This window comes from Parasteatoda tepidariorum, chromosome 1, assembly GCF_043381705.1.
Source record: "Parasteatoda tepidariorum isolate YZ-2023 chromosome 1, CAS_Ptep_4.0, whole genome shotgun sequence".
Taxonomy (NCBI): domain Eukaryota; kingdom Metazoa; phylum Arthropoda; class Arachnida; order Araneae; family Theridiidae; genus Parasteatoda; species Parasteatoda tepidariorum.
In genome coordinates this window covers 7,431,114-7,442,807 of record NC_092204.1, presented here as the reverse complement: position 1 = coordinate 7,442,807, position 11,694 = coordinate 7,431,114, and the positions used below count along the sequence as shown (strand labels likewise).

The 11,694-nt window shown below is 33.2% G+C and overlaps 1 long non-coding RNA gene across 1 annotated transcript; it reads left to right on the top strand.

The window, feature by feature from the left end:
- The first annotated feature begins 3,415 nt into the window (after window positions 1–3,415).
- On the top strand, window positions 3,416–11,475 carry LOC107445997 (uncharacterized). Its single transcript, XR_006225438.2, has 4 exons — window positions 3,416–3,556; window positions 4,464–4,487; window positions 7,191–7,235; window positions 11,336–11,475. It is a non-coding gene; the product is annotated as an uncharacterized lncRNA (long non-coding RNA).
- The last annotated feature ends 219 nt before the right edge of the window (window positions 11,476–11,694 follow it).

Sequence of the window (11,694 nt, the reverse complement as noted above, 5' to 3'; positions counted from 1 at the left end):
ATTAATAAAAAAAATTAAAAATAATCACTTGCCCTCTCAAAAATTTCTTTCACGCTACGCCTATGATTTGAATGACCGAGGTTTTCAATGCTCTCTTTTAATTAAAACAAAATAATGTTAAAATGTAATGTAAAATAATAAATAAATTCTTCAACTGGAACCTAACTAAAATAAATCTTAAAATTCAGGTGTTTTGCTTAAAGGAAATCCTGCTCTTCTAACAGGTACGATTATTTAGGAATAAGGGGCAAACTTAAGTCATCTTTAATTACCTTAAAATACAACTTTTGAATATTTTCCAACTTTTCTCTAATTAGTTCTGCATTCAACTACTTGGAAACTGGACTTCTAATCTAAAACTTTGCATCTGCCATAAAGAAAGTTTAACGACAGCAAAACACAAACGGTCTAAGCGTCAAAACATTTAAACGTATAAAGGAAATGTCTAGTTTGTTTCTTTTTAACTCGTTAAAGACAGTGTTTTGTCATTTTCACAAATGAGAGTTGACGAAACTTTTGAATTTCTTATATTCAGTTTTCAAATATTCTTATTCAGTATTGACTTCAAGTCAAGGAAATAAAAAAAACTGCCATGTATTTTACGATGTTTAAAAAAGGAAGAAACTGTGCTGACATATAATACAAATAGCTTTAAAAAAAAAGTTGCCTTACTTCATATACATTTAATATTTACGGTGTTTGAACAACTAATGTTTTATCTTTAACTCAATAAAAATAGATTTAAGGAGATCGATCAACAAACTTTAACCTCTTCAAATCAAATACATTAAATGTGTGTAATTTAGTTTCGAATTTATACCTTGCTTCATATACAAGCATTTTACAACAGAAAACACCTTGCATCAAAATATTAAATAACATTTAAATTAAATTTAACTTAATATTCGTGATATCTTTAAAAAAAATAAAATCATTCCACTTTTTTCTAATAAATTATAAAATATTAGAGTAGTATTGCATAATTCTTTTTAATATAAAAAGGATTCGAAGGATTTTTTTTTTTCGAATTTGCTACTCAAATAGCTACTTAAGTAGTACTAACTTTTTACTATTTAAAAAAAAGAAACCAGAACAAAATAGCGTTTTTCTTGAACCAACGTACCTTTTTTGACAAATTTTGAATCTTCAGTTTCAAAGCATAAGGCTGGGATAGCAGCAATTCGAAAAATATGCTATTAATAGTTAAGTCAAGAGAGAGGTCACTTTGGGCACTTAATGTTGTTGTTGTTGTTGTTCATTTACGTCGCACTAGAGCTGCACAATGGGGTATTGGCGACGGTCTGGGAAACATCCCTGAGGATGATCTGATGACATGCCATCACAATTTTGATCCTCTGCAGAGAGGATGGCACCCCCGCTTCGGTAGCCCGACGACCTGCACGCGAAGTCGAGCACTTTACGGTAGTACAGTTTAACGAAGACCAATACCGCACACCCTCGGTCCCTACGCAGGCTGATCCAAGTGGTCATCCACCCGCACACTAACCGCAGCCAGTGATGCTTGACTTCGGTGATCTGCTGGGAACCGTGTCTTAACGATCAGTCCACTGCGGGACTGCAGTTAATGTTATAAATAACATTTTCTACTTAAATGGTCCTAACTATTTACTAATTAAAAAACCGAAACAAAATTGCATTTTTCTTGAACCAGCGTACCTTTTTTGACAAATTTTGAATCTTCAGTTTCAAAGCATAAGGCTGGGATAGCAGCAATTCGAAAAATATGCTCTTAATAGTTAAGTCAAGAGAGATGTCACTTTGGGCACTTAATGTTATATATCTTCTTAACTTTTTAAGTAAATCAAAAAAATTTTGCCCCATTATGAAACTTGTTTAGTCAAAAGCCATGTTGAAAATATTTTTTAATAATTATTTATTATCTTTTTCAATAATTGTTTCCTAAGAATTGACCAAAACATTATGGATTATAAATTACGCATATTTTTAATTAAGTTTAAACTTTGTCATAATAAACGCAAATTCGAAACGATTTAAGAGCATGAATTAATAGAATGAAAAATGAATGAAGGAAATAAAAGACTGAGAATGAGGAATTAATGAACACATTTTGAAAAATTTGCGAGAGTGAATAATTATTTTCTTAAACAGAAAATTCATCTTTCATTTCCGGCCATTTCTGACATACCCTCAGTGGTGCACAGACGTGTGTAGGTGACCGGGGAAACATTTCAATTACTTAGCCGGACAAAATATGTTATCGGTAGAGACAAAACATACTTGTTAAATCAGAGTAACAGAACCGTGGTGGCTTTGGGCATAGAGCTTTCCAATGAGGTGAATCGGGTTCAAATCCCAGCGATGGCTGGTCGATACGAATTCTACATCCGGCTTGCACCAGCCACTGTGCTGACGTAAAATATCCTCAGTGGTAGACGGATACTGGGTTAGAGTCCCCTTGCCGTAGGTTAACCGTGGAAGGTTCCCATGGTCTTCCTCTCCATGTAACGAAAAGGCGGGCTAGGTTCATTAAAAAAGTCCTCCACGAGGTAAAATTTCTCCCAATACTCGATCCAGTAGCTCCCTTGTCCTCCGGATTGGGTTCAAAATTGCAAGACTATGGAGTTGAACTTTAGTAGGCATAAACCCACAAAATTGAGTCGGCTGTTCAACGACGGTTATAAAATAAAATAGGTAGAATAATACTATAATAATGCAATAATAGGCTACAAAATAAAAATTTTATTTCATTGTTATCATTATCCTCTGAAGTACTCAAAGTGCGTTTTCTTTTGCACTTTAAAAGAACAATGTAGTCGTCAATAATATGGATTGATCACACGGATTTTGATTATGTTCACAGTTTCTCCTTTCCGATTCATTTAACCTTTCAGGGAATACACCAAATTTTAAAAAGTTAAACATTAAATCCAGATTAATTTTTCACTTACCTTTTGCGTTGCTTCGTCTAATCATTTTGAAAAGCACAATTATTAACAATGCAAAGCACTTACGCAGGAATAGGTCAGCTCGCTTTGCTAACTGCAATAAATGTGACGGAGCCATAAAGGAAAAAAAACGCGTTACCTAACAAATAGAAGATTGGTATTTCTCGCCTCTTGATATTTCTCGGCATAAAATAAAACAAGCGCTATCGCGCTGCTTGGGTCTTCTCGTACTCATTTAGAGAAAGCGCTGTTTGGGATTCTTCGACAGTGTTTTTTTACATGAGTATTTAATAAAATTTTAATAAAAGATTAACCCAGTTCACTTATTTAAAGAAGATACTTTGTACAGCTAACATGTATTTAAAAAGGACACCAAGCTGTTTGTTAATAAACATATTATTTGAAGGTAATCGAAATAAAACTGTAATGTTATGTCTTTTCTCATTTCAAGAAGGATCGTTATTGAGGGTCGTAAAATTTCTCTAAACTATTTAAACACGCAATTCGACTTGGTTTTACACTTTTTTTTTAACTCTTTTGACGCAGTTCAGGTGAGTCTCGAGAAGAAATAATGAATTTCTTATCAAAAATTTTCTTCATCTTCTCTATATTGGCTTTCATGGCAGTAGGTGAGTAAAACTTTTAACTCCGGGTAAGCAAATACCAATTCACATACCGTTTCTTAGTAGTTTCTGCGTTTAACACACGTAATACGTAACTGAAATTTCAGTAATCTAATATAATTATCAGAATAGTATGAAAAAAAAGAAAGATGAAAAGAAATAGTATGAAAAACTTATTAAATCAGGTGACGTTCTCATTTACGCTGACAAGGCAAGTAAACGAAGTGTCGTGCTCCTGCAGGGTTAGCGTATTATACACATATATATAGAGAAAAACTTTTAATAGGAAAACGCAAACGTCTTCATCAGGACCCATCCCTTATGATAAATGTGATATTTCTAAATAAATAATAATTGTCCTAAGATAAAAATTATTCCTTATAATGTGTCTATATCGCTAAAAAATTAAAATGCAGTAGAAAATAAGTTTGAAATAAAAGAAAGTAGAAAACGTGGAGCAAAAGTAAAAGAATTTATGTATATATATTTAGACGAATAGACGTCAGTATAATATTTAATTTCAGTAACCTGTTCAACTACAGAAGGAAGCAATAAGAATTTTAAAAAAGTGATTATTTGTAACACTTTAAACCAGCAGTCAAACAGGTTTTGATGTCTTGTAAGTTTTCTTTCCTCAGCTGTGATCAGTCAGATCTCGAAATATCTTTCTTTCTTCCGCTTAAATATTAATTTAAAACCCTCAACGCGCATACTTAGTCTCTTGTTATTGATAAAAAATTAGGAAATATATATTGAAGGTGGTTTTTACGAAACAACCTGAAGATTTCACAAAATATTTTGATCAAAACTGAACATAATATTTTGTCGGTATTTCTACTATGTAACATAACTTTATTCATACTTATTCATTATATACATTTAAAAATTCAGTTTCTTGATTTTTCTTTTTTAGCTCAAGGAGAGGTTCACAAAGTCAGTAAGTAATGTATTAATTCAATTTGTTTTAAGATATGAATGGACCAATTCACGTTTGCTTTGTGCATTGTTTTAATTTTTCTTTTTTTTTTCTTTCTTTTTTTTTACTGTTTTAGGACATTTTGAGAAGAAAAAAAATACTTTTCTTCCATTCCTTTATTTCACAATTCATTGTTTCTTTGCAATTTATCTCGACGAGATCGATCAGTTCGACAATTTAATTACGTATTCAGGAATGTATTTTTATATAATTGCTTTAGTTTTAAAAAAACGATTGGAAAATTGACGTAAAAGTGTTGACGAATGCATTCAGGCAAGAGTGTGCATAGTTGGAATTTTTCGGTTATATCACTCAAAATTTCTCTATTTATTACAATTATAGTGGCCACGCCGAGCTGCACTTGCAAACAAACTCTCTTAATAGTTTATTCAATATAGTTTCCTTTCGATGTACGAGCTTTTTTATAAGACGCCTTAGACTAAAAAAATAACTAAATGTATTATGACTAAAAAATGTATTATGACGCTAACTCAATAACGCGGAATTAGTGCGGACACGACTAATTACATACATTGTGGCAAAAGTCGACAAAAGATATTATTAAAATATCATACACTCAATTAACTGATGTATCATTTTAAATAAAAAAAAATAACCTATTCGAATTTTAATTTAAAAAGCCCTCGAAAAGCACTAGATGGGGCTAAAATTATCAATCGTAACTATTTTGGTACCTTTACAAAATCTTCCTTATTTTTTTCTAAAGTTTTTCCTTATTTTAGTTATTTAATTTCGTTAAGTCAAATCAATTTGCCAGTATAAATAAAAATAAATATAATTACTAGATAACTGTTCGGGTAACAATAATAGGCAGTGTAAATGTTGTAACTTTTTAAAATCCTAGGAGTTTTTTTATTTTCATTTTTGGCTAATTGGAAACTCTTAAAACACACTGTTGTAAGAAATTAAGAGAATTTGCAGAGTTGGTCGATTATCTCTAGAACTACTGGACCGATTTTAATGAAATTTGATCTGTTCAAACATAGATGCAATACAAAACAAATAACCATTCAACAATTTTAATACGTACGCATGATCGTGTGAAACACTCGTTGGAGTCGGAAGGTATGAAATTGCCACTGGACAATTCAGAACAATTGCTACATGAAATGATAAAATGCCTTATTTGAAGTATGAAATCCCGCTGCAAGGCCTGTATATCTGTAAGAGGGGACCATAACCCCTATAAACCCCTATATACCCATTGGCAAAATGGGTCTCAGTTTGGATTTCATGGCGTCCGCACTTTTCAACTACAATATTCAAGAGTAATAGTAAACAGTGCGCATGCTTTGATATGGCAAACGTGGCAGTTTGATAATTTTTTTTAAATTCTTTTTTTCGCTTCTAATTTTGTTATGTATCAAAAAGGTGAGTTTATTTTCGAGATATGGGACCAGAGAGGCCCCATAAATACTTCTTGAGTTGTGAATAAAAGAGAATTTCATCATTTGAACGATATTTCTCTTTTTATTGTTTTAATTAAGAATCAGAAATTCTAACCTACAATTCAAACTGGATCGCTTTCTGTACTAATTCAGGTGAATATTACAAATAAAGGAGGGTCCAAACTGATTGACACGGTCCAAAGAGTTAGAGTTGAAGCAAGAAAAAAAAACGACGTCAAGGCCTAAACTTACCGAGGCTGAAAAAGCCAAAAGTCAAAGAACGTAGGCGGAAATACTTTAAGCTCTACACATAACCGGATGGCTTCCGTTCGCAAATGCAAACATGAATACCGTCCCTCACATAAGTACCAAAGTGATTGAGAGAATTGAACCGTACTGAAGAGCGAATGGTGACTCTCCGAACCCCTTTCATGCAAATACGAGAACTGTGTGTAGATCACCAGTTAGGGAAAAAAGGATCCATTGTCAATGTACCCAATAACTTGCGCAAGACCGTAGACTGTCTTCCACGCAATGATCCATTCACTATTCAAGTAAAAATTAAAAAAAGTCTAGCTCTCAAATCATATTTTATGTATGAACTTGTGAATCCGAAACGGATGTATCATGCAGCGTACCATCTCCATCAAACACCATTGTTCCAATTCGAAAATGTTAATCCTGATCTCGATGGGCTGTTCAATGTCTAGTCAGTCATCAAAAGAATTTACACAGAATGCGTGTGAGCTGCATTTAAATATGTCTGCGAAATTGTGTACCTAGCAGATCTGTATCAACAGTTAAAGATGTCCAAGATGAAAACACAATAACGTGTCTTTTCCAAAAAAAAAATCAGACAACAGCCCTTTTGCCAATGGGTAACAAGTGATCGCCACGCGGCAATCACAATTTTCTTCATTTTGTAGTGAATCGGATTTTTGTTTTGTTTATTCTGCAATCGCTGTTTCATACCTTCCGACTCCAACGAATGTTACGCATGATCATGCGTGTGTATTACAATTATTGAATGGTTATTTGTCTTGTATTGTATTAATGTATGTACAAATCAGATTTCATAAAAATCGGTCAAGTAGCTCTAGAGATAATCGACCAAGTCTGAAAATTCTCTTAAATACTTACACCAGTGTGGAAAGAACTTCATTTCAAGAATATTAATAAGCATTAAGAAAATGATTAATGTAAATATGCACATTATTTTGATAGATAAGATAATTGTATGATTGTTTGATTTAAGGGAGGAGAGTTCATCACCATAAAGGTACAAAAGGTATAGTCCCAGGTAAGACATAAAACTATTCTAAATACTTCTTTTTTTACTATAAATACTCTAGAATAAATTGGGTCGAAAAAAATAAAATCTTGAATTTCAGAACGCTTTAGTGTGAAACAGTTGCCTATTGTAATGGGAATAAAAGCGCCATGCGAAATTTTAAAATTCCGTTCACGCATCATACTAAAAGTCAATAAAAGCTTGAAAAAATGAGTTTAATTATTATTTTTTAAGTTGGCTACATTTTTTTAATGAACACGCTTCATTTTTTATGCTTGTTTGCTGTTCTAAATTATTCCAAATTTTTAAAATTGAGCCGTCATGTCTCAGGGGATAGAGCATTCGCCTTCCAATGAGGTGAACCGAGTTCGTATCCCAGCGATGGATGCAAATTCCGCCTCCTGCTTGCACCAACCACAGTGCTGACGTGAAATATACTAAGTGGTAGATGGATCATGGGTTAGAGTCCCCTTCTGACAGGCTAACCATAGGAAAGATTCGTGGTTTTCCTCGCCCTGTAACGCAAAAAGGGTTAGTTCTCTCAAAAAGTTAGCACAATTTTTCCCACTACTTGATCTTGATCCAGGAGTTCCCTTGTCTTCTGGATTGGGTTCAAAATCACAAGGTTACGGAGTTGAATATCAGTAGCCGTAAACCTTAAAATTGGATCGGCTGTTCAACGACTGTTATAAAATAAAATTATCGGCCACAATTTTATTCATTTAGATTATTCAAATTATCAGAAAAGGTAAAAAAAATCTAAGCCGTGTTTGTTTCGAAAGTATTAGTTATTTAGAAAAGAGCGATTTTTTTCAAGTTTTCATTAGTTTTACGTACGATGCAACAAAAGAAGATATTAACCGATTTTAAAAATCTCATTATCACTATAGTTTTCAACTTTTCCGCACTCAAGTATACCGAAATTATGTTTTAAAAAAATTCGATCAAATATTTTTTTCTATTTTTTTATTTATTATATAATTTTATTTTATAACCGTCGTAGAACAGCCAACCCAATTTTTGAATTTACAACTACTAATGTTCAACTACGTAGCCTTGTAATTTTGAACCCAATCCAGAAGACAAGGGAGCTCCTGGATAAAGTATTGGGAGAAATGTGCCTTCGTGGAGGACCTTTTGATGGAACTAAACCGCATTTGCGTTACATGGAGAGGAAGACCACGCGAAGCTTCCACGGTTAGCCTGAAGGCAAAGGGACTCTAACCCATGATCCGTCTACCACTGAGGATATTTTACGTCAGCACTGTGGTCAGTGCAAGCCGGGTGAGGAATTCGTCTCGACCAGCCATTGCCGGAATTCGAACCAGGTTCACCTCTTTGGAAGGCAAACGCTCTATCCCCTGAACCACCGCTGCTCTCTTTATATAATTGTAATATCTATCAAGGCATTTTTGTATTCATTTTAAAAATCTTTGTACGTCCTTGTTCTTCCAAAAGTGTTTAATCTCATCTTTCATCGGGTCATTTTGACCAAATCTCTTAAAAGTCTGTGTAATAAAGTTAATAATATTATATTATATTAATAATAAAGTTTATTATATTAATAATAAAGTTATTATATTAATAATAAAGTTAATAATATTAATATTAAATAACGTTCAAAATAATTTCTCCGAAATATCTTCCTAAAACCTAGTTTGGAGAGATTACAAAAACTTGCTTGACGAAATTTAAGAAAATCGCCACACTATTCTAGCTTCCATTCGAAAACATTAATTAAATTACGAATTCGGACAAAAAGAACTTACTTTCTACGAATAAACATGGAATAAATTTGACTGATGTGGACTTCAAACCATCAAAATATGTAGCAGTATTGTAAGATATAATAAAAATGTTTTTAGTCAAAAATCCAGATTCCTAAAATAATGTGTTTGTATAACAAAAGTACGCTTTTAAGTCCATAAACATCCAATCATTAGAGCACAAATATTACAAGTTAATATTTTTTTTCTTTGTTCTCTGTACATGGATTTTATTCCAGATATTATCACATTAAAAGTTGACATATGCTGTAAAACGGTTATAAAATAATAAGAAACTAATCTTTCAAAACCGAAGTTTAAAACGTTCTGCACCAAAAGCATGGACATTCTCCGTGTTAACGTTGCCATTTGAAAAAGAGCTAATATAAACTACATAAATACGTTAAAATTAAATAATAATTTAAGCAAAAAAAAACATGCATTGTTCAACTTCAGATATAAACGTACAAGGCAGTAAAAAATACTAATTCTACAGTTAATAGTTTCAGCTTAAGAAAATTGTACGGCACAAAAAAAAATTTCTTCATATTTGGCATAAAATAACCAAAAAGATGCAAATAGAAAATTTACTCTTCAATTAAAAATTTTCAAATCAAATTTACGATGGGGTTTGGATAGCCTGGTTGGTAGGGCACTGGGCCCCTGTCCAGGAGGTTCTGAGTTCGATCCTCGCCGACCGAAGACTTCCCGTGTATTAAATGGTGGCTGATGCACGTTAAATCTGTCGAGTCTCAAGGTCGTCCATGTTCCCATAACAAATCATATATCTGGGGGTACTGATCCAGGAGTTTCCTTGTCTTCTGGATTGTTTCAAAAATGCAAGGGTACGGAACTAGATCATTAGTAGTCGTAAACCCTTAAATTGGGTCTGTATTGATTGGGTCTATATATATATACAGGGTGATTCTAAACAGATGGGCAAAATTTTAGGAACTGATAGTACACACTCAAGCAAACAATTTTTATCCAAGAATGCATGGTCGAAAACAAAACGCAAAACCGTTAGAGGGTGTCAAAGTTTATGTTCTTATATGAGGCAAAAACACACAAAGAACGATGAAGTTAAGTTATAAAAGCAAATTTAATGGCATGTGATTGCAATTAGTGTTCGAAACAGTGGCCAGCAGCGGCTATGCACTCAGTACAACGGCGAAGAAAAGATAGACGAACATTCTGAAGCACACCAGGCATATCACGAACTTTCCCTGCAGCAGTCGAAAGTTTGGTGACAAGTAGCGCAGCGCAGTAACTCGCAACAGGAATGGAGCTTTCACGTCTGCATCAAACAACTTTCCAAATGTGCCAGCACCTTTGCGGTGTGTTTTCGACCATGCATTCTTTGATAAAAATTGTTTGCTTGGGTGTGTACTATCACTTCGTAAAATTTTGCCCATCTTTTTAGAATCATCCTGTATATAGAATAAACTATACTACTGAAAAGAATTGACTAGACTCTAAAACGAGCAAAAAGATTAAATATCTAGAATTTTTAACTGAAAACAAATTGTTTAATTAGTGCGATTTTTTTCATCCAAATGTAAAATTATTATTTAAGTCAATAAATTATTCTTTATCTTTGCATAATTTAATGAGCCCTATTAAACCTCGTTTCAATTATTTTTTTCGAATGTTAAATTAAACTAGATTTCTTCACAATGATATTCATAGAGATTGCAGGTTATAGTAGGACAAAACGTAGGCTATCCGTTGCGAATACCTGTAAAAAAAATTATAATAGTTATAAAATTACCCTATTATTTTATATAACGACAGAGCTTTAAACTGTTGTGACCAATGCAACATAAATCTGTTTTCTTTCATATTATTTCGAAAAATATCTCAGATACAAAGAATGCAGTAAAGTAAGGTAATTTTAAAGCCGTCGTTGAACAACCGACCCATTTTTTGGGGTTTAGGACTAATGTTGAACTACGTAGCCTTGTAATTTTGAACCAATCCAGAAGACGAGGGATCTCCTGGATCAAGTTTTGGGAAAAATTTGCTTTCGTGGAGGACTTTTTAGAGGAGGAACTAAACTGCATTTACGTTACATGGAGAGGCAGACCACGAGAACCTGGCAAGGGTAGTCTGATAGCAAGGAGACTCTAACCCATGATCCGTCTACCACTGAGGATATTTCACATCAGCACTGTGGTCGGTGCAAGCCGGACGCAGAATTCGCATCGAAAGCGAACGCTCTATTTCCTGAGCCATTGCGGCTCGCTGGAAGTTAATTATGATAATTGTTCGTTAATCATTCCTTGTGACAATGACTATTCTAATAAACAATGAACTGATATTTTATATTTATTATTTTTACAGCTGCACTAAGTGGAGCTGGCAGGGCTGCTACAAACGGAATCGGAATTGCCGGAAAAGTACTAGATGGTGTTGGCAATCTTTTGTAATGAGATTAATGGAAGGATAAAACATTGTTTCAATAAAGAAAAAAACTCTTAAAATTATTGTTTGTTTCGCTTCAGATTCAATCCCAGAAAAACATGTAACCTTACGACAACCTTGTGGCTGTATTTTCTTTTAACTGTCATGAAAATGTTTGTACTAAAAACCTTGTTTTCAATAAAGCAGATATAATGCAGTTTCAAACCTTTCATCCTAAAAGGATTAAAAATAAGTTTTTAAAGCTTATTTTAAAAAAAGTATTGTCACTTAGGTAAAAT